Source organism: Pseudophryne corroboree, chromosome 2 (assembly GCF_028390025.1).
Source record: "Pseudophryne corroboree isolate aPseCor3 chromosome 2, aPseCor3.hap2, whole genome shotgun sequence".
In the NCBI taxonomy this organism is placed as follows: Eukaryota; Metazoa; Chordata; class Amphibia; order Anura; family Myobatrachidae; genus Pseudophryne; species Pseudophryne corroboree.
The window spans coordinates 269,733,703-269,755,391 of NC_086445.1; the positions used below are offsets into that span (position 1 = coordinate 269,733,703).

The following is a 21,689-nucleotide window of genomic DNA, read 5'->3' on the forward strand; positions in this document are numbered from 1 at the left end:
CTGCAGATGAGTGGAAAACGGCCTTCAGTACTCAGTCGGGTAACTACGAATACCTGGTGATGCCGCTCGGCCTGTCCAATGCTCCGGCAGTTTTTCAAGACCTCATTAACGATGTGCTCCGTGACTTCCTAGGGAAATTCGTGGTCGTTTACTTAGACGACATCATGATTTTTTCTGAATCAATGGAACAACATGTTACCCAGGTGCGTCTGGTTCTTCAAAAGTTACGTGAGAATCATTTATATGCCAAGCTGGAGAAGTGTGAGTTTCATGTCACGGAAGTATCTTTTTTAGGGTACATAATTTCCCCTCAGGGATTTTCCATGGAACCAAAGAAACTCCAGGCCATCCTTAGTTGGGCGCAACCCACCAATTTAAAAGCAATTCAGCGCTTTTTAGGGTTTGCGAATTATTATAGGAGGTTCATTCATTCTTTTTCTGACCTGGTTGCTCCCATTGTAGCTCTGACAAAGAAAGGAGCGGATCCTACCAACTGGTCGCGTGAAGCTGAGTTGTCCTTCCGGGCCTTGAAACAAGCCTTTGTCTCGGCTCCTGTCCTCAGACATCCTAATCCGGAATTGCCCTTTGTGGTGGAGGTTGATGCCTCGGAGGTTGGAGTGGGGGCTATCCTTTCTCAAAAGGATCCGGAGTCTCTGGAGTTACATCCTTGTGCCTTTATGTCCAGGAAATTCTCCTCCGCTGAATCCAAGTATGACGTTGGTAATCGGGAGTTACTGGCGGTAAAGTGGGCTTTCGAGGAGTGGAGGCATTGGCTGGAGGGAGCAAAACATACTATTTCGGTATTGACTGACCATAAGAACCTGCAATACATTGAATCGGCTAAGCGGCTTAATGCCCGGCAGGCACGTTGGGCATTATTTTTTACGCGTTTCAAATTTATAATCACTTTCAGGCCTGGTTCCAAGAATACTAAGGCTGATGCCCTGTCACGTAGCTTTCTTCCGGTTCACAATAACAATCCTGTTACCCCCATACTTCCATCTTCGGTCATCTGGGCGGGCCTCACACAAGATTTATTTACCCAGTTAAAACAGCTTCAACACCAAGCTCCTAGAATTACTCCTGCTGGTCGACTTTACGTCCCTGAGTTTTTGAGAGCTACTGTTTTAACGGAATTCCATGATAACAAAGTTTCAGGGCATCCAGGAGTCTCTAAGACATTGGAGTTAGTCTCTCGCTCAGTATGGTGGCCTGGTCTTTCTAAAGACGTCAAGGAATTTGTTTATTCATGTCAGGTTTGTGCACAGCATAAGGTTCCCCGTTCCTTGCCCATCGGGAAACTTATGCCGTTAAATGTTCCTCTCATGCCGTGGTCTCATATTTCCATGGATTTTGTGGTTGACCTTCCCCTTTCAGCTGGATTCCGAGTCATATGGGTGGTAGTGGACCGTTTTAGTAAAATGGCTCATTTTATTGCTCTTCCCCGATTGCCTTCTGCCCAAGGGTTGGCAGTTTTGTTTCTCCGCCATGTATTCAGGCTTCATGGGTTGCCTACTGATATTGTTTCTGATCGGGGTCCACAATTCATCGCACAATTCTGGAAATGTTTTTGTGCCTCATTGAAGATGAAATTATCGTTAACATCCGGTTACCACCCACAATCCAACGGGCAAACCGAACGAGTTAACCAATCATTGAAACAATATTTGCGCTTGTATTCAGCCAAACTCCAGAATGATTGGTCCGAGTTTCTTCCGTTGGCTGAATTTGCTTACAATAATTCTTGTCATTCCTCCACTAAAGAGTCTCCATTCTTTTCAGTTTTTGGTTTTCACCCCAGAGCTAATTCTTTTTTTCATCATTCCTCAGTCTCCTCGCTTACCTTAACCTCCCATCTCAGAGCCATTTGGAAAAAGGTGCACCTTGCTCTCAGAAAAGCGGCCTTTCGAGAGAAGAAATTTTCTGACAGGCTCCGACGTCCTTGCACTTTTAAGGTGGGAGATAGGGTGTGGTTGTCGACTCGCAACATCAGGCTTCGACAATCCTCGGCTAGACTGGGACCCAAATTTATTGGGCCATTTCTTATTATTAAAAGAGTCAACCCAGTTGCCTTTCGGTTACGTTTACCAAGATCTCTCAGGATTGGAAATACATTTCATTGTTCCCTGTTGAAACAATACGTTTCTTCCAGTAGATTTCCTCGGAAGATCTCTCAGGGTAGATCTCCAGTGGATGTACAGGGACAACAGGAGTTCTTGGTAGAGAAGGTTCTCGATTCCAAATTGTCCCGGGATCGGCTGTATTTTCTGGTTCACTGGAAAGGCTATGGTCCGGAGGAAAGGTCTTGGGTCCTGGATAAGGATCTTCATGCCCCGAGGCTCAAGAGGGCATTTTTTCGGGAATTTCCTCAGAAACCTGGCTTTAGGGGTTCCTTGACCCCTCCTCAAGGGGGGGGGGTACTGTTAGGCGCCGGGGTCTGCTTGATGGTCTGCGCGGCCCAGCGCCTAGCAACTAGAGACGCCGTGCACGTACAGCCGCCGGCTCCCTAGCAACGCTAGACGCCGGGCGCGCTGAGCCGCACGGACCCTAGCAACGGGGACGCCACTGGCGGACCGCGTTCCCCGTTGCTAGGCTTTAGGAAATTAAGATATTCACCTGCTCTCTGGCCGTGCAGCAAGGCAGCTGCACGGCATTTATTCTAATCAGCCTTTAGCAGCTGATTGGAGGACTCCTTGTTAAATACACTCCCAGGGCTTCTCACAGACGCCGGTAATAGCTTCCTGCATGCTGCCTTTGTTTGCTGAGAGTCTGTTTCCAGTCCTGCTGTATCCGGTCATTCCAGTCCTCAGAAGTCCGGTATTCGGGAGTTGTCATCTCATCCCAAGAGGTCGTTTGGTTTCCTGGAGTCCTGACTGATCACCGTTTTATATCCAGTGGTGTTCGTGAGTTGCGGCTCTGCCGTGTGTTGCGGCTCAGCCGCTTTACCTTTTATATTTTGCGTTTGGAGCATTTGCGGAGGGTTCCGCTTCCACAAGTCCTCTCTGGTACTCGGCGGTGCCGGGTAGGAGAATTGGACAAGTGGATATTTTGGTTGTCCTTTTCCCTGGCGGTTTCTCCGCACATATTATAGTTTTGAGTTTGCTTAGCCCCTGGCCTGGTTGTTTAGTTAGAGGGCCTCTTGTTATCACCCTCGGGTTTCCCTTTGTCTCTCATTAAGACCGGGGGGCATCGAAGTTGGGCAGACATAATCCGCCCTTCAAACGCGGCTGCCAAGGGCTCAAGAAACCATAGTCTCGCAGGGGATTTCTGATAACACGGGTGAGACAACAGAGTTAGGGCGCCAGGGGCTATTTTCCTGTCCTGCTCCCTTCCCCAGTATTCCGTTCCAGTGCTCCGGTCCTTGCCATAAGATCTCCTCTGACCAGAGTGCTGGAATCATAACAATGACTAAGCTAAGCGACACAAGTGTGTGGCACAAACACCTGGCCCATCTAGGAGTGGCACTGCAGTGGCAGACAGGAGGGCAGATATAAAAAAGGCCCCAAACAGAACATCATGCAAAGAGGAAAAAGAGGTGCAATGAGGTAGCTGTATGACTAAGCTAAGCGACACAAACAATTGGCCCATCTAGAAGTGGTATTGCAGTGTTAGACAGGATGGCACTTAAAAAACAATAGAACCCAAACAGCACATAATATGAAGAAGTTAAAGAGGTGCAATGAGGTAGCTGTATGACTAAGCTAAGTGACACAAGTGTGCGGCACAAATATCTGGCCTATCTAGGGGTGGCACTGCAGTCCCACTGCACTAATGGTGGATACCGGATGCACGTCTAACACCAGCATAGTTGTTATGGCCTCAGTAATCTGCTTTGCAGTATCACTGGACATATACGGCAGTACCGCTGGACATATACGGCAGTATCACTGGAATGGATTTATACGCCAGTACCACTGTAACTGTTTGGCAGGATCACTGGACTTATACGCCAGTACCACTGTAATTATGTGGCAGGATCACTGGAATTATACAGTAGGATCACTGGATTTATACGGCAGAACTTCTGGACATATACGGCAGTATCAATGGACATACTGTACAGTATACGGCAGTACTGCTGGACATATACGGCAGTATCAATGGACATACACAGCAGTTTCACTGGACTGGCCTAATACGCCAGAACCACTGTAATTATACGGCAGGATCACTGGACTTATACGACAGGTTCACTGGATTTATATGGCAGTACCGCTGGACTTATACGGCAGTACCGCTGGACTATATGGCAGTATCAATGGACATATATACGGCAGTACTGCTGGACATATACGGCAGTATCAATGGACATATACGGCAGTATCACTGGACATATACGGCAGTATCACTGGACATATATGGCAGTATCACTGGACTGGACTTTTACGCCAATACCACTGTAATTATACAGCAGGATCACTGGACTTATACGGCAGGGTCACTGGATTTATATGGCAGGATCACTGCAATTATACGGCAGGATCAATGGAGTTATGCCGCAGGATCACTGGAATTATATGTCAGGATCACTGTAATTATATGGCAGGATCACTTGAATTATACGTCAGGATCACTGTAATAATACGGCAGGATCACTGTAATTATACTGTCATTGTGTAGGGAAAATCCTCTGCACAAGTCAATGGTAAACTAGCAATTCATTAAATATATATGGGTATATGCAATTGCGGTCGAATTGCCGCAAAAGTCGAAAAATGGGACATTTTCGCCAAAAAAAACATGTCGAATTGGATTAGTCAATGCAATACAGTACTTTTCGTAAAAATTCCTTCAGTTTCAGATTCAACATTTTTCACATCGATATTTTCAAAATTCGACATGTCTGCAATGGTCAAAATGCGGCTTTTCGACAAAAGTATATTCAATTGAAGAATGTCGATTCGACAACAGTGCTTTTCGACAGCAATTTCGTCAATTTCCTTCCGCCTCACTTTGCTGGCGGGATCTAATAAAAAAAAATTACATTTTTTTTTTTGCTTTTTGGATTGCTAATAGCATATCTATTTATATTTGAAGGGATTATCTACTTGGTTTGTCTTTTTTTGACTCACAAGCATTATTTAATTGATTTTTTAAAAGAATATTTTTTTCTTCACTCTGCTGAGGGAAATGTACCCATGATTCCACAGTTTTACCCAGGATACACTTCTGCAAAGCCCCTCCTATCTCCTCACTCCCGTTTTTGAGACTCATGGGAGAGGAGCCATTACAGTCAGCTCTCTTGTGGAATCGTTTTTTTAGGACAATCCCTGCGTTTTAAAACACAATCCTATTTTTGTACTGACTACAATAATGGAGCCTTTTTCTGACCAGATTGTGATGTTCATGCTGGCTGCAAGCATGGAGGAAGAAAGGGCTGGTGAACATCAGAATCAAAGTCAGCAAATGCAAGAAAATATACCAATAGGTAATGGATCGGGCGCTGTAGGTTGCCGCAACTCTAATGCTGCTGCTAATTCAAATGGGGTAGTCACACCCAAAAAGGCAAAACACAAACAAACTGTAGCAGCGCTAATGAATAATTATCACATAAGATTAAGGTAAAAGTATATAACAATTTAATATATTGGCAATTTCTGCCTAATAAACAAAAAAGTGCACAGCTAGTATACTTAAAAATGTTAAAAATAACTTGGGTCTCATTTGTGAAAATGCCTTTGGTAAGCAGTCCGTTCCTATTACATGAACTGGATAAGCAGATGAACAATTGTGAGTAAAGACTGACTGCGCAGTCTAACCATCCAACTTTACCCGTGCCGCTAGAGGTGAAGTCCCTTGGGAATGATTGTGGTATTGTACATCCAAACGGGTTTCCTCAGTATGATGCGGTGTCCTTTTGTTAAAGGTGATAATTGGCGGGATGTTGGAAAGTTGTTTACTCCGTGTATCTGCAGCAGTAATTGTCCAGTTCTGGTCCGGATATAGGCAATAAGATGGCAGATGATGACCCAATGCAATGACTCCTGACGCGTTTCACTGTACAACCTACAGCTTTTTCAAAGCTTTCCAACATCCCGCCAATTATCACCTTTAACAAAAGGACACCGCATCATACTGAGGAAACCCGTTTGGATGTACAATACCACAATCATTCCCAAGGGACTTCACCTCTAGCGGCACGGGTAAAGTTGGATGGTTAGACTGCGCAGTCAGTCTTTACTCACAATTGTTCATCTGCTTATCCAGTTCATGTAATAGGAACGGACTGCTTACCAAAGGCATTTTCACAAATGAGACCCAAGTTATTTTTAACATTTTTAAGTATACTAGCTGTGCACTTTTTTGTTTATTAGGCAGAAATTGCCAATATATTAAATTGTTATATACTTTTACCTTAATCTTATGTGATAATTATTCATTAGCGCTGCTACAGTTTGTTTGTTTGTCAAAGTCAGCAAATGTCTGCATTGGGTGAGTCAGTAGTGCGTGTTTCATTTCCACATCCACGCCAGTATTGCACTAGGCGTGAACTGGAGGATCTCAGCGAGTTTGAGGTGATTCAAAATTATTGCTTATCGACTCGCGACATATATTCGCTGTACGCTCTGTTGGAGGCCGACCTGGAACCTCGGGCACGGACCAATCGCGCAGTCAGCGGTTTCCAGAAACTGCTGGCTACGTTACATTTTTTGGCGTCAGGCACATTCCAGCCTACACTGTCTCAAATATGCGGTTTTTCACAGTCGACACTGTCGCGCTGTGTATAACCCAGGTCATTAGGGCTTTCCGCAAATTGACGATCCAGTTCATCACATTTCCAGATACGGACAGCGGATGTCGTGAGATCAAATTAGGCTTTTTTACCAAATACAATTTTCCCAATGTTCTGGGCGCGATTGACTGTACCCACGTGCAGATCAGACCGCCACGGAATTCGTAAAAGAATGTTTTCGGAACCAAAAACATTTCCATTCCATGAATATACAGGCGGTCTGTGATGTCAACATGAAATTTTTGAATATTTTTGTGGGATTTCCTGGATCGTCTCACGACTCCTTCATCCTAAGTCAGTCATCGCTGTTTGACAATTTCGAAACAGGAAACATCCCGGGTGGCTGGCTGTTAGGTATTTATTTTAATTGATTTAATTTAATTTTATTTTTTATTTTTATTTTGTATATTACCCACCATTTTTTTCATTTCCATAGGCGATGCGGGTTATCCCAACAAATCTTGGCTCTTGACCCCATTGTCTAATCCTGTTGGTAGAGCAGAAAAAAGTTACCAAGAGACACACAAAGCATCGAGTCAAGTAATTGAGCGTGCCTTCGGTGTACTTAAAAGCCGGTTTAGATGTTTAGACACTTCCGGTGGTGCTCTTTTGTACTCACCGTCAAAGGTTTGCGGCATGGTAAATGCATGTTGCATTTTACACAACATATGTGTCGCAAACAGTTTGTCGGTGACTATTCGTCGCAGTGCTTTCCGACGCGGGAACCGTTCTTCTGCTCTACCGGTGGGTATGGACGAAGGAGATGATTCCCGACGGACATTGATTCAAAGCTTTTTTTCCATTGCCTGTAAGTATACTTGTAACATTTGTATTATCGTGTAAACTGAGATTGTAATATTCTAATGAAAAATCTTTATTTATGTATTTCAGAGTTTTACGTCCTGTTGACGCAGCTTCCCAGGCCTGTTTTCCAAGTTTCGTCCTGTTGACGACCTGTTACCCCCTGTTTTTTCCTGTTGTTGGGTTGCCGCAAATATTGGGCCCGTTTATCCAACTCTACCATGGGCAACCTACTTGTGATGTGGACCTGGACCTCTGCCATGTAACAGACAACCACCCTCAGGTGAGATGTATTGCCCAAAACTCCCTCCTGTCCAAGTCACCCCGGCATGTCCCAAGTGTAGCCCTCCGGCATTTGCAAAACTGCACATCCAATCATGCCCTGACAGCAATGCTTACGCTGTGTCAGGGAATATTTGGATGTGTAGTTTCTCAAGTGCCGGAGGGTTGCATTTAGGACAAAGGCCACTGTAACCTGCTTGTGTCAAAGTGTCGCTTGTACCTTGTCTTTTCCTAGAAGGGTGACGCTATTTCCAATACCTGGAACCTCATACTATTCTCTTCCACAGGTCTTGCGGAGTATCCTTCCCAAGTGGCGTGGATGTGAAGACACACGACAGTTCCCCTGATGTACCATGGGCGACCTACTTGTGATGTAGTCCTTGACCTCCGCCATGTAGCAGACAACCCCCCTCAGGTGAGATGTATTGCCCAAAACTCCCTCCTGTCCAAGTCACCCCGGCATGTCCAAAGTGTAGCCCTCCGGCATTTGCAAAACTGCACATCCAATCATGCCCTGACAGCAATGCTTACGCTGTGTCAGGGCATGCTTGGATGTGTAGTTTCTCAAGTGCCGGAGGGTTGCATTTGGGACAAAGGCCGCTCTAACCTGCTTGTGTCAAAGTGTTGCTTGTACCTTGTCTTTTCCATAGAAGGGTGACACTATTACCAATACCTGGAACTTCATACTATTCTCTTCCACAGGTCTTGTGGAGTATCCTTCCCAAGTGGCGTGGATCATCATGGATGAAAAGGGACACGAAAGTTTTCCTGCTGTACCATGGGCAACCTAATACCACTGCATCTCATATATTACATTTTATTTACTAATAATTTAAAGAAAAACACAAAACTTCTCATTTTAAAAATGTATTAAAGAAATATAATTGTATTTTATTTTGGAATAAAAAATAAAATGCAATAAAACAAAAAAAAGTAGTGTTTGTTCTTCTTTACATTCTTTTCTTGTGTAGATATCTGTGAAAAAAAATCCATATTAAGTAAAGACACTAATGATGTCATGTTCATTTCTTTCCAAAGAACATTTGTGGAACCACACAGCCCAGCATGACCCATTGCTGGGCTGTGTGGTTCCACAAGGGCAGGTGGTCCAAAGTGGAATAGTGGTGTCAGTGGTCAGCACTTTGACATGCCTGCACTTGTGGAACCACACAGCCCAGCATGACCCATTGCTGGGCTGTGTGGTTCCACAAGGGCAGGCGGTCCAAAGTGGAATAGTGGTGTCAGTGGTCAGCACTTTGACACGCCTGCACTTGTGGAACCACACAGCCCAGCATGACCCATTGCTGGGCTGTGTGATTCCACAAGGGCAGGTGGTCCAAAGTGGAATAGTGGTGTCAGTGGTCAGCACTTTGACACGCCTGCACTTGTGGAACCACACAGCCCAGCATGACCCATTGCTGGGCTGTGTGGTTCCACAAGGGCAGGCGGTCCAAAGTGGAATAGTGGTGTCAGTGGTCAGCACTTTGACACGCCTGCACTTGTGGAACCACACAGCCCAGCATGACCCATTGCTGGGCTGTGTGGTTCCACAAGGGCAGGCGGTCCAAAGTTTCTTGAATATATACATTGAAACATGGCTTTACTCACCTTGGTACGCGCAACACGAACTACGCCGTCCACTACAATTTTCCACCCAATCCTATGAATAAGCCAAAAATAAACACTAGTGAATAGTAAATTCACACAACAGTGAAAGCCTATTGTACACCAATACAAAAAGGAGTTTTTTTGTAAAAAAAAAAAAAGTGGTATCAGAATAGCTCTTTGGCCCATCATACATGTAGCCACAAGGAGCTTTCATCCGTTACCACACGCGCCCGCATACACGCCCGCGCATGTATGCCTAGACAGAAAGCTCCTTGGTAGTATCCGGTCGAGAGTGGGGGAGCCCAACACAAACATAACATTATTAAGAAAAAAAAAAACTAATGGGAGGGGGAGAAAGGGATACATGAAAAACATAAGAGTAAATAAAACAATACGACCGGGCTTATGGTGGTTGTCAGTCCAGATCCTCTTCTTCCTCCTGATGGGGCGTCGATGCCCTGGGCGGCTGGGGAGTGTGTTGACTTGGCCTCGGTGGCCGTGCAGGTGTAGATGATGCAGCCGGTGTTGGTGGTGGAGGCATCTGGTGGGTGGGGTACATCCCTGTATATCCTTGGTACAGCTGTGACCGTCTATACCTGGATGGTGGTGGAGGAAGGGAAGGAGGCGTCCATGTGTCTAGTGATGGCGGAAGTGGTGGTTCACCAGCGTGTTGATGAGCTGGCTCTGGGAGCTTATCGTACATCATCTGCAGTGTGGATGCAATGATCTGTTGGCTGGATGCGGAATGTCGATGGCTCTCCGACATGTTGTCAACGCTGTGTGCCAGGCATGATGTGTTCTCCACCAGCTGGTTGATGAATGTGGCCAGAATGTGAAGGATGTCCATAGTCTCCCTGTGATCTTCTCGTCTGGTCTTTTGCGTTTCTGCCGTGCTGTCGGCATGAGCCTTTTGCATTTCAAGCAGACCGTTTGCCATCTTATCCATTGTCCTCTCAATGGCGTCCAGTCTGGTTCCAACGACAACACGAAAACTATCCTGGCTGACATTCATCTCTGCTGCCAGGGTTTGTACCCTCTGAACATTTGAGGGATCCCGCCCTTCCTGTTCGTCTGCCACCAATTGCATTTGTGCAGCTGAAAAAAAAATTAGAAATTAGTATACACACATTTGTTTGAAGGCTCACAATTCGATATTTACTCACACAGGGATGTAGAAACAGCAGGCTGCTGCACTTCCACCTCGTCGTCCGACGAATCCTGTAGGAGATCCAGCCTGAAGAAGGAACCATTCCCCGATGCCAGTCCGCTGCTGGTCCGTGGCACCTCTGTTTGCAAAAGAAAAAAAAAATAAAGTTAATAAACTATACAAAAATGGTGACCCCCCCACCCCTCCCATCCCCCCCCCCCCAAAAAAAAATACAAACCTTCTCCATCCGGTGGTGCCGCTGCTCCAGGAGCTTCAGTTGTCCTCAATTCTGGAGACTTTTCAAGGATCTGGCTGGATACTTCTGCACGGCTGTCTTCAAACCCAAGAAAAGTCTCGTCCGTTAACCCTGTAGACTCAAACAGTTCGGGTGATGGGTCCACAAGGGTAGTGTCTTGTTGAGGCTCTTCGGTCACAGTGCCAGAGCTCCTGGAGAGATGACGAGCTGGTGATGGCCTGCGCGCAGGAGATGTACTTAGGCGCCCAGCTGGTGGTGTGGTTGCCGACGGTGTCTGGCGCACAGGTGACGTTCTGTGCGCTGATGTCTGGCGCGCAGGTGAAGGTCTGCGCGCTGACGATGTCTGGCGCGCAGGTGACTTTCTGCGCGCTGACGATGTGTGGCGCGCAGGTGATGATCTGCGCGCTGCTGATGCTTGCTGCGCAGGTGATGGTCCGCGCGCTGCTGCCGATGCCTGCTGCGCAGGTGATGGTCCGCGCGCTGCCTATGTCCTGCGCGCAGGTGATGTCCTCTGGGCAGGCGTATCTGGGGAAAAAGAACAAACACATTAGCAAATAAATAAAAAAAAAAGGATTAGTGCAGCTCATCTGGAAGTATTCTTACCATCAGGCCTCCTTTTGGACTGCTTGTCTCCCGCCGTCTTCCATCTTCTGGGCGGTTCTTCCTCCTCGGGAAAGCCAGCAGGACGGCTAGAGTCCACACCTCCGTGAACTCCTTGGACCATGGCAGGGTTCATGCGCCTTTTAATAACGTCCTCCCAGGGTAGCCACTTCAGATTGAGAGCCGGACCACCTCCCGTAGCGGTCTCATGTCGGCGCTGAATCCCCATCTTCTTTTTGGTCTGTCTGCGGCAATCACTGTACCGCTTCATGCAGTTTCTGGTGCTCCGGCGGTTTCTAGATACTGCAGTGACTTGTCTCGCGATGGCATCCCAGATGTTTCGCTTGGTCTTAGCTGCTGTGGTCTGTGCCCTTTGTCCATACAGAACGTCGTAGGACCTGTCGACGCCATCCACTAGGGCACAGTTTTCCGCCTCAGTGTATCTGGGTCCACGCGGCTTCTTCTGTCCTGTGTCTTCACCAGAGGCTTCCTCCTCCGACTGATCCTCTGGCTGGCTTCTTGCCTTTAGGGATTAAAAAAAAAACATGCATTTAATAAGATCTGTATGTACCTGTGAGTGTCAGTATCCCTGGCAGTGCGCAAAGATAACTGTAGGTGTGCATGGCAGTGCGCAAACTAGGGTGTGTCAAGTTGGATGCTATTGTGTCTGCAGGTGTTGTCAGTATTTACCTGTCTAGGCCTTTTCTTTTTCTTTTGCCTCTGTCTTTGGTCCCTTGACGACCGCGGCTGGTCACTGGATGCCTGTTCGGTCGTATCCTCCTCCTGGGTCGGCTCCCACTCCTCATTGCTGTGCAGGGAAAGTACTTCTGAGGGGTGGGGGATCGGGGCCGCTTGTCCCTGGACATCTCTGTTGTAAAAAGAAAAAAAAATATTTTTACAAATTTAACACACATTACAAAATTACATGCAACCACACTTCATGCTGCTGGGACCCCAGTGCTCAAGCAGGACCAAACAACAACAAAAATTGAAAATTAGAAAAAAACCACAGCCAAACAAGCCAAAACCCCCGTACAAGCATCCCTGCACATGCTGGTGGTCAACCAGTGCTACAAAAGGAGCAAAAAACTTGCTTTGGAAACAAACTACACCACAAGTCGGCCACATGGCAGAAACCGACACAGTCAAAGTCAGCCCAGACAAGCCAAAAAGTACCTCCAGCATGTGCAGGCATGCACCAGTGTTAAAATATGAGCAAAAAAACATGTTTTGTGAACAAACGACATCACATGTCGACCACATGTTGGATACCGACACACTCTAAAATCACACCAAACAAGCCAAAAAGCATCCCTGCACATGCTGGAGGTCAACCAGTGCTAAACTAGGAGCAAAAAACATGTTTTGGAAACAAACTACACAACATGTCGGCCACATGGCAGAAACCGACACGGTCAAAGTCAGCCCAAACAAGCCAAAAAGTACCTCCAGCATGTGCAGGCATGCACCAGTGCTAAAATATGAGCAAAAAAACATGTTTTGTGAACAAACGACATCACATGTCGACCACATGTTGGATACCGACACACTTTAAAATCACACCAAACAAGCCAAAAAGCATTCCTGCACATGCTGGAGGTACACCAATGCAAAAGCATGACCCAAAAAACACTTATGAAAAAAAAAACCGTGAAAAACTACCCCCAAACAAACAACTTTCAAAAAAACATGCAGCAATACAAGCAGGAGCTATACACATACCTGCACACATATACATACCCCAAACACCCCAAAGCAACACCACATGTACACCTCATGGCAACCCCCCCCCACACACACTACACAAACACATACATGCAACGCCAGACCACGTGTACTTACCTACAAATGTAGAAATCGCTCCAAAAACGACTCTCCTCCGGGGTAACAGGTATCCTCCTGTCCGTCCTGGATTAAAGCCTGCTGGGTGTCCAAACAATACCACAGCAAACAACACCAATTTGCTAGCTCTGCAGCACCTCTCCTCCACTCTGCAGGTCCACAAAATGGCTGCTGAGCACGCAGCAAACAAGCCCTAATAAAGGGCTCAAAACGGCGGGAAGTCGAATCCAGGACGCCCACTACTCGACGATTGGTCCGCTATTCGACAAGGGGAGTGTCGAATGCGTTTTATTTGCATATGTCGAATTCATGGTCCCGGGCGGAGGGTTTCGGCTGTCGAGTACAGTCGAATCCTAAAACGGACGAAAAAAAGACGCAGTTCGGGCAGAATTGCATATACCCAATAGTGTGAATTCCCCATTTTTCATATGTATTGTAATTTTAATTTGTAGTCATACGTTGGGGGTGCTGCCATAGACAATAAAGTAGGAGGTAACAAGAAGATAAAGAAAGATTGTCTCTTGGTTGGCGCACTATAGAGAGAAACTGAGTTGGTATTAAAATGTAATTTTTAATATTAATCAATTAAAAAGTGATGTGAAAAATATCTACGAATTTTTTTAAAACAAATAAAGATCATATCGATTAAAAACAGGTTTGCTGTGTCATATTTATTCAATATTGTGTTTTTATAAGTGTGTTAACATTTTATGGTACCTATTCTACTACACAATTATTGCACAATTTTGCCTATTGTCACAGATATATATTCCTATGTGACAATACATACAACAAATTATTAAAGGATGTGACACAATAGCAGATAGAAAGGTAATAATCTAACTTTGTATAATTGACATAAGTTGTACCTTAATATTGTCCCTTATCTTATACTGATGTTCATTCATATATTATTATGGGAATTATATGGCAGGATCACTGGATTTATACGGCAGTACCGCTGGACATATACAGCAGTATTAATGGACATATACGGCTGTATCACTGGCTGGACTTATACGCCAATACCACTGTAATTATACGGCAAGATCACTGTACTTATACGACAGGATCACTGGATTTATAAGGCAGTACCGCTGGACATATACGGCAGTATCAATGGACATATACGGCAGTGTCACTGGACATATACGGAAGTACCACTGGACATATACAGCAACACAGGGACACCACCACTGGACTGATGCAGGACAACACAGCACCACTGCAATGCAGCACTAGATATATGGCAGCAGAGGACACCACCACTGTGACTGGACTGATGCAGCACAATACACCACCACTGGACTGATGCAGCACAACACAGCACCACTGGACTGGACTTATACAGCAGCACTGGACATATGGCAGCAGAGGACACCACCACTGTGACTGGACTGATGCAGCACAAGACACCACCACTGGACTGATGCAGCACAACACAGCACCACTGGACTGTACTTATACAGCAGCACTGGACACAACCACTGTGACTGGACAGATGCAGCATAAGACACGGACACTGAGGACGGAGACATGTCCTCTCTCTACACTCTCCAATGCCGGAGTGAAAATGAAGGCGATACATGGCTGTTTATATGGAATCCAAACCCTGCGAGAATCCAACAGCGGAATGATGAAGTTTTGTCTCGTTCTGGTTTCCGAGTCAGGCGGGAAAAACTGAGCCTGATTCGGATCCGGGCTCGTGACGTGAAGTCCGGTAGGGTTCGGTTCTCTGAGAACCGAACCCGCTCATCTCTACAAAAAACATCCAGATCCAAAACCAAAACCCGAAAGGGTGGTTTTGGCAAAACCAATCCAGATGCAAAACACGAGCGGAGATCCAGATCCAAAACCAAAACCCAAAAAGTGTCCGCCGCACATCTCTACTTGTAATGTAGTCATGTTTGCCTTATGTGCGCTGTAAACATTGATTGGCACAATACTGTTATTATTGCTGTATTACGATGTTCAGTATGTTGTGTCTCTTGTAACCGTGGTTATGGGGAGAATGAAGACGACTCATCTGCTGATGATGTCACTGATGAGGCGCCGACTGGCCAGGAGACCTGTCCCGCCCCCAGAGCAGCGTGTTCATTGGTGATAGACTGCTATATACAGTAGGTAAGTTGTATGTTACGATTCACTCTATATCTGATGAAAGTGCCATGTTATTAAAGGGCACTGAAACGTTGCCTTAATGATATCATGCCTATAACTGTATGATTTTCCAAGACGCTTGGAGTGCTGCGCTGCTGTACACATTATATATATATATATATATATATATATATATATATATATATATATATATATGTAGCAACGGTTCTTGCTTGATGCTGGAAAAGGGATCAAGTAGAACATCATATTTTTCTTAAATAACACAGTTTAATACACCAGGCTCGGGGTTGCGACATACAAGACCAACGGATCATTGTACACAGCTCCGTCGGTACAGGATTCAGGCGTTAAGTGATACTGTCGGCAAAAGGACACCCATCCTGCTTCCATTAGTACAGAAATGAATAACTTTGACACAGTGTGCTTTAGGTTAAAGTGTGTACACGTACTTATTGTACCTGGCCAACTCTGGTAAACATTGAATAAAAGAGGATGCAAATCATTTATTGGGTACTTAAGTAGTATTTAAAATTGAATTGTTAACCAGCCTTTATTTACAGCAGGAAGACAGAAACAGTTTCAGTGCAATAAATTTCTCTTTGGTGTCCATAGTTATCGTAATCAAATTGCAACTGTGAACAATTATTTGTAATAACAAACTTTTATTATCGTTCGTTGTACTTGGACACCGTGCTCGCATTGTATTACCTGCTTAAGAACATGGATTACCCTGTTGCCTTGTAAGTGTGACCCTATTATTTAATAAAGGTTGCTTTGTTTGGCCAACCTTGAACCCCCATGCCTGAGACAATGACTTACCTTCACCTCTCAGCCTGAAGAAAAGAATCTGCGTTAGAATAACGGTAACTAGAGAGATCTGTTGAAGTATAAAACATTAATCTAGTGTGTTACACTTGTAAAAATGTACATGTTTATCCCTGAGAAGTCATAGTTACTGCTAACTTAAGTAGTACTGTACCCAGCAGAAGCACTACATTATTTGAAAGCTATCATTATGGTTTTTAAGATGATTTTTGTGTTATTTATTCATAAAAATAGTAAGCATTAGTATTATCTGTGAATGAATAATTACATAAATAAAAAGGTTAGTTTGTACGTGGGGACATAAAATAAGCTGCTCTCTCTTGGAATTTTTAGCCATAGTATTTCTGAATAAATATCCTGTTTATCTTTTTTTGCTGTGAAATGACAGGAAGAGCAATGAAAGTGATGAATAAAGACATTATCCTTTATCAACACCATTCTTTCTATAAAAAGCCACCCTCCTCTGTTTCTAGCAAATGGCATTGGTATTTTACTGTCAGCATAATAAGAATAATTTCTGCCTATTGCAATGCAGAATGTATTGTTCTTAGGGATCATCGTTGCCAAATGGTAGTATATTAATGACAGTCAGGAAAATATTTGTCTGTCACTGTGGAAAGGATAGTGGGCCTAATTCAGACCTGATCGCTGGGCAGCGAGTTTTGCAACCCTGCGATCAGATAGTCACCGCTTACGGGGGAAGTGTATTTTTGCTGCGCAAGTGTGTGATCGCATGTGTACCAGAGCTGCACAAACTGATTTTGTGCATTTTCTGCTCATCCCAGAATTTACTAAGCCTCTGCGATGATCGGGGCCGGAGCTGACGTCAGAATACCTCCCTCCAAATGCCTGGTCCCTCCTCCGTTTTTCCTGGCACTCCCTGAAAGAGGTCAGTTGCCACCCACAAATGCTCTCTTCCTGTCAATCTCCTTGCGATCACCCGTGCGATCGCTTTTTTTGCACCATCCCGTTACTGTCTGGCGATCCCTGTTGCTGTGGTCCGTCACGCCTGCACACTGCGGTGCATACGCATGCGTAGTTCAGATCTGATCGCAGCTGTGCGAAAACGCATAGCAGAGAGACAGTGTCAGCGAGAAAGAGAGAGACAGTGTCAGTGAGAGAGAGACCATGTCAGGGAGAGAGAGACGTGCAAGAGAGTGTTAGGGAGAGAGAATAGTTAGCGTACCCCAACTCACAATGCAGATGGTGCTTTAGGTCATGTCAAGGTATCTTTAAATGTCCACAAAGCCAAACGATGTATAATAAATAAGGGATTTATTCCATAAGACTCGACAACACCTTGAAGAAGATCTTTTTAAGATCGAAACGCGTTGGTAGCAGAGAGGAGCATTTATACTTTGTGATACCTGGTCTTAGACCATTGGGACCCTGACTGAGAAGGACTATCTGGAACCCGACCGATCAGGTGTCAGTTACCAGTGGCCCTCTCCTTTGGTGAGATTGTGTAGATCATTGCTCCAGTATATGTTTTCATGGAGCTGTGTATTTTTTATGGAATTTTTTAACTGTCTATTCTTATGAAAATAAATCACCTAATTTTTATACATCGTTTGGCTATGTGGACATTGAAAGATACCTTGGGGTATATTTACTAAGATTCGTAATGTTCAGAATTTGTTTGAAGTTGAAACACGACTGACATCGGTAGTGTGAATTTGCAACTTTTTGTTTTTTTTACGACTCATTTACAAAGCGTTCGTAATTTGTGTTTTCGTATTTTCCGATGTCGATGTCATTCGTAATATATTTTATGTGATCGCGGCCGACTCTTGTTTTTTCGGCCGTATTTTGTTGGTCTTTTTACGAATTTGTATCTTTAATTTCCACGGCAGTGTTTTGACCCTTCCCGGCCGCGTTATTTTCTTACTTTCGTTTTCGTCACTCGTCCATGATTGGTTGTGTTTGTCATGGAGGAGTGTCTGTGCTCATTAGTATAAAAACGCCCCCACCCAGCCGCACCTCGTGGGTTTAGCTAGTGGAGAGGGGAGAGGAAGTTGGTGTTTTGGAGTTGGTGATTTGTTGGTCGGTTTTGGAGGTTTCTTGCAATTGTTGAGTGCTGTATTGTGTGTGTAAGTAGTCTTGTGGTAATTGTTGTGTAGTCTCTTAAAAGTTTGTGTCATTTTTAGTGTTTGTGCATTTTACTTTCAGTCTATTGTCATTGTGTGTGTGTGTGTGTGTGTGTGTGTGTGTGTGTGTGTGTGTGTGTGTGTGTGTGTGGTTGGTGTGCAGTGGTAGTGGAGGAGTGTGTTTTGTGTTTTTTTTTATTAGTGTTATTTGTTGTTTGTCATTATTATGTCCCAGTCAGAGGTGAGTGAGGTGGAGGAGGTGAGTGAGGGGGAGGAGGTTAGTGAGGTGGAGGAGGGTGAGGTTGCTGCTGTGGCCTCGAGTGATAGTGACAGTGATGGTGGTGTTGCTCCGCAGCCACGCACCACTACCAAGACGGGCAGAAATGTTAAATTTAGCTTTGCGGAAAATATGGCTTTGGTGCATGAGTTGATGCGCCATCATCGCCAGCTGTATGGGCGTGATGCGGCCAAGGTGCCTTCGCGCAGGAAAACTGTTCTGTGTTGGAAGGTAGTAGCGGCAGTAAACAGTGAGGGTGTGGTGAAGAGGACCGAGGACATGTGTCGGAAGAGATTCTACGACATCAAGCGACGTGTCAAGGCCAAGATGGCAAAGGAGGCTAAGTCAGCCAGGCAAACAGGGGGTGGCCATCCCTTTATAGCGTCTTATCGGGAGTGGGAGGAACCTGTGCGGACCCTTATTCCGCATGAAGTTGTTGGTGCGACTAATGTGCGGGATTCGGATCGTCCTAGGCCTGATGGTGAGTTTATTTTTACAAATCTGTTATATCTGCATATGTGTTTATGTCTAATTAGTATTTTAAAAATTATATCGTATTGTTAATATATTTTTATGTTCTAAATTGATTATCTATTTGTGGTTTTTTTTTATATATTTTGTGTTTGTATAGTGAGGCGTTAGGTAGTAATGTTTTTTTTTTTTTGTTTCTTTGTTTAATGTCTGCTGTATTTTACTTGTCTTTGTGGCCAATATGTTAGTGTAGATGGCTAAGTATTGTATGTTTTATTTTTATAAAAATGTCTAATTTTTCGGTTTTTATAATTTTATTTTCAAATTTACTCATTAATGTAATAATGTAAAATATATGGTAATACATGTGTGTGTATATTCAGCTGTTGGCCATGGAAAATTAGACTACTTGGCTATGTTTTTGTCTTTGGAAATGGAACCTCATTAGCCTGTTTACAAAAAATGAAGCAACCCATTGTTTCAATATTTATTGTTAGAAACTGTACCCATAATGGTAATCATATGTCCACATCACTTAATGTTGCTGCTTACAAAAGTACATACTGTAATTAAAGGTCATAAACACCAATGTATCATTTTTACAGTACGAAAGCAAGCCACCACTTCAAGAACACAAGCAACACTGTCAAGAGCTGTGGATGCTGGCGATACAGGTAACGCAAAAATGACACCTGTTAATGTGGACACCACAAAAAAACAAAAAAATCTAATGTTTGCATTAATCCATAGGAACTTCAACATCGCATCACAGTCCACAAAGACGTCCTTCACAGGGGTCTGGCAGCCACACGAGCAGGCCTAGCAAGAGACGTCATCCTGATGTCGCACCAACACCAGCATTAAGCACACCCCCACGTCGTATTTCAACTGTGTTGCCTCTGCCACCAGAACACATTTTGGAGAGTACTCAATCACCGGGACCACATTCCCCTCAGCTGTCTGGTGAGTAAACACAAAACACAAATTACACATCAGCCAAAAAATGTAATAATCCTAGTACTTATCCACAGCAGCAAGCACATGGCTTGCAAATTGTTAAAATCGAAAAACCACTAAAAAATTTTTGCAAATTTAGAGTGTTCTCTTGAGCCTTACAGTAGTATTGTGTTGTCATTATTTATTTGAATAGTAAAAATATTGAGCTTCAGGTAGATTCACACCCTTTCACAATGGTGATAGAATTCATATTGTCATTTACTGTTTGACATTTTAATGCAAGTACGATATGGCGGGTGACAAATCACTTTTTTTCATGGTGTAAACTTTGTACCTCTGTGTGTTTGTTTCGTAAGTGTGGTATTTGTCAAACATGTGTCCACTTTTATTTTGAAGTCATTTTTGTCAACATAAAAACCAACATAATTGGCCTTTTTGATTGTGTATACGAGTCTTGGTGAACATCCTAATTTGCTTTAGAAAAAAGTTTGACAAACAAGTCTAGAAAGTTAAACTAAATATCAAAACCAGCATAATTTTCGAATACACTCAAATGTTGTCCCCTTAAACCCCATACAGAACCAGACATCATGCCCCCGGAAGCCCAGCAGGAATCTGAACAGGAAACATACACCCTCCATCTGCAAGCAATAGATGTTAACCAACCAAGTACCCCGCCACCTCAAATGTCACCACACCCAAAATTGAGCCAAACAACCCCCCCGCAACAACCTGAACCATCATTTTGGGTAACATGGAACCAACATCAGGCACAGAATATTGATTGCCTACGCACACACACCCAATACCTAGCCTGTCTGCCCCATCATCTCCCGAGACTGTGTAGAAACACAAGCAGGCTCAATGTCCAGCTATGCAGAGTCGCAAACAGTATGGAGCAGATGAGAGCAGATAACAGCCAACTTATTGTTACCTTTCAGCGCATAATGGATGAGCAACACCGCCATCAACAGGCCCTCATTCAGTTAATTCAAAGTAATCAAATTATATCAGAAACCATGTGTCGCATCATAGACAACAACACAACAGCCACAACACAACTTACGGCAACCCTGGCTAACCTCAGTCAAAATATTAATTTGTTGGCACAACACCAACAAGGTTCCAGCTCAGGGACCAACACACCTACACAGACCCCAATTTCATCACCAGTTCGAAGATCAAGCCGAACCCGCTCCACTGCCCAAACCAAACCCACGTCACCCACCAAAGAACAGCCTAAGAAATAGGCCACCCTGCAGCTGGAGACACATTGTTGACAAAACTAGGTCTACACAATAGCAGTTATTTGTAATGAAAACACATGTTGTACAGTAATAAAAGTGATTGATGTGCAATGTGTTGTGTGCAAAGAACTGTCAGTGTAAGAGGAAAAGTTTTAGAGTTAACACTCACATGTGTTGGGAATATTCTAGCATCATTACTAACATGAACGTTTACCACATCACAGCCATAATTATGTGTAAACAATTTTGTAAGCTTGGTGTTAGTCAATGTATGTTTGGCTAATTGGCACACATTACTCAATGTCCATTATGTTGTGCTAATGAGGTAACATATTTCAAACACAGCTTTAGAAGAAAGTCGACACACAACAAACACAAACAATAGGCTAAACAATAATGGTTGTTAGTGCATACTAAATTATTATGTAGTATTGT

General features: G+C 44.2%; 1 long non-coding RNA gene across 1 annotated transcript; it reads left to right on the plus strand.

Annotated features, from left to right (window-relative positions):
• The first annotated feature begins 19,652 nt into the window (after positions 1-19,652).
• Positions 19,653-20,673, plus strand: LOC135050716 (uncharacterized). Its single transcript, XR_010241761.1, has 3 exons — positions 19,653-19,724; positions 19,801-20,013; positions 20,587-20,673. It is a non-coding gene; the product is annotated as an uncharacterized LOC135050716 (long non-coding RNA).
• The last annotated feature ends 1,016 nt before the right edge of the window (positions 20,674-21,689 follow it).